The 2,500-nt window shown below is 39.6% G+C and overlaps 1 protein-coding gene across 1 annotated transcript in view; it reads right to left on the minus strand.

The window, feature by feature from the left end:
* LOC127007137 (homeobox protein Nkx-6.2-like) overlaps positions 1-2,500 on the minus strand; it is a 57,052-nt gene that overhangs the window by 21,623 nt on the left and 32,929 nt on the right. The gene's annotated exons all lie outside the window — the stretch shown is intronic.

Here is a 2,500-nt window from a genome sequence, read left to right on the forward strand (position 1 = left end):
AGATAGAAAAGAAGGGAAGAAAGGAAAGGAAAGAGGGAAGCAAGGAAGGGAAAGAAGTCAGTTAGTAAGAAGAATGAAAGAAAGAAAAAGGAGTGAAAGAAAAAGAGAAAAAAGAGAAAAGAAAGAAAGAAGCAAGGAAGGAAACAGGTCAGTTGGTAAGGAATAGGAGGAAAAAAAGGAAAAAAGAAAGGAAGAAAAGAGAGAATGAAAGAAAGAGAAAGAAAGACAGAAAAGAAAGAAAGAAGCAAGAAACGAAAAAAGTCAGTTGGTAAGAATGGGAGGAAAAAAGAAAGAAAGAATGAAAGAAAAAGAGAAAGAAAGATAAAAAAAGACGGAAAGAAAGTATAGAAAAAACATATTACGAAGAATCAAAGAAAATGAAAGAGAGCGGAAAGGTAGGAAAGCAGAAACAGAAATTATACAGATATGAAAATAAAACTAAACTCTACCGCCAACTTAGGTTAATATCGTCCCCACTTCGATTCCCGTAAGACATGACTAAGCAAATGAATGAATGGAAAGCCGATTCTAGTGAGTGGAAGGGAGAGTGACTTAGATCAAATATGCTTATGTGAAGGAAGAGAGAGAGAGAGAGAGAGAGAGAGCAACGGGTAAATCATATTCAATCACACTAAAAATCACCCTATACACACACACACACACACACACACTCACACACACCTTTCCCTTTCCTTTTCTTTTCCATTTTATTCCCCCGCATCCTTTCCCACCCTCTCCCTTCCTTCCTCCCTCCCTCCCTCCTCTCCCTTCCTTCCTCCCTCCCTCCAATATGTCAGGGCATGAAAGAGACTTATGCAAATGACCTTAAATTAGACGAGAGATTATTATAGGAATGTTAATATTAATCTGACAGTATTGCCAGCTCGGGAGGAGGAGGAGGAGGAGGAGGAGAAGAATTTGGGATTGTGTGGAGTTTGTTTGCACAGCGGAGTGAACCATGTGTGTGTGTGTGTGTGTGTGTGTGTGTGTGTGTGTGTGTGTGTGTGTGTGTGTGTGTGTGTGTGTGTGTGTGTGTGAGACTCTTGACTTTCTTTTCCTGTCTATACAAAAAATCAAATTACTTCTCGTCCTTCAGTAATTTCTTTCTTATAAATATGTTTTGTGTATTTTTTTTTAGTTACCTATCAAAAAAAATACTTTCCTTTTTCTTTCTTATTTCCAAGCTCTTCCTTCCTCTTTCCAACGTATACATTTCCTATTTTTTTTTTCTAATAATCTTTCCTTCGTTAAAATGTCACCCCCAAACACACACACACACACACACACACACACACACACACACACACACACACACACACACACACACACACACATAAGTCAAACAAGGACTAATTTCTCCCCCTGTCTAATGGATAGTTCGCCCTTATTACCCCCTAGCGTGAAGAGGAGGAGGAGGAGGAGGAGGAGGAGGAGGAGGGGGAGGAGGAGGAGATGAATGAGAAAGATGTATTGGTGGAAAAGGTCTGTTAGAAGAATAGAAGAATAGAAGAATAAAAAGAAGTGTAGGAAAATATAGGGAAAAAGGAAAAATTGAAGTGTTCAGGATATGAAAAAAAAAAATCTTCTTTCCTTATACTCTTCCTTTCTTCCTTCTTTCTTTCCCTTTTTCTTTTCGTCCTTCCATTCTTCCTTCCTTTCTTTCTTTCCTTCCCTTTTTCCTTTTTTTCCATTCTCCCCATTTTCACTTTCTCATCACCTATTTTTTCTTCTTTTTATTAGTACATTTTTTTCTTTCTTCCTTTTCTTCTTTTCCTCTTCTTTCACCTGATTTTCTTTTGTCCTTATTTCTCTCCTTCCTTTACTTCCTCACTCTTTTTGCTTCCTCCCTTTCCCCCCCCTCCCTCCCTTCCTCCCTCCCATCCTCCTTCCCTTCCTCCCTCTTTTCCCTCTTCCCTCCCTCCCTCCCTCCCTCCCTCAGCGGGTAGGCCTATTTCGGGATATATTAATTATATTAATTACTTATATTTTGTGTGTGTGTGAGAGAGAGAGAGAGAGAGAGAGAGAGAGAGAGAGAGAGAAACTGCCTCTCTATCACACTTTCATGACATTTCTCGCTCTTTCTATTTCTCTTTCTTTCCTTCTTTCCTTCCCATGCCATCTCCTCCTTCATTTTCTGCCTCCTCCCTCCTCTCCATCTCCTCCTCCTCTCCTCCTACTACTTCTCTCTTCTCTCTCTCTCCTCTCTCTCTCTCTCTCTCTCTCTCTCTCTCTCTCTCTCTCTCTCTCTCTCTCTCTCTCTCTCTCTCTCTCTCTCTCTCTCTCTCTCTCTCTCTCTCTCTCTCTCTCCTACGATATCCTATTTTGTGTATATGCGCTAAGATAGAATGATAGATAGATTGATAGATAGATAGATAGATGGTGAGAGAGAGAGAGAGAGAGAGATGGATGAACATTAGTTTCGGATTATATTAAGTCTACTTTTATTGTAGTAATCTTGATATTACTACTACTACTACTACTACTACTACTACTACTACTA

Source organism: Eriocheir sinensis, chromosome 34 (assembly GCF_024679095.1).
Source record: "Eriocheir sinensis breed Jianghai 21 chromosome 34, ASM2467909v1, whole genome shotgun sequence".
Lineage (NCBI taxonomy): Eukaryota > Metazoa > Arthropoda > Malacostraca > Decapoda > Varunidae > Eriocheir > Eriocheir sinensis.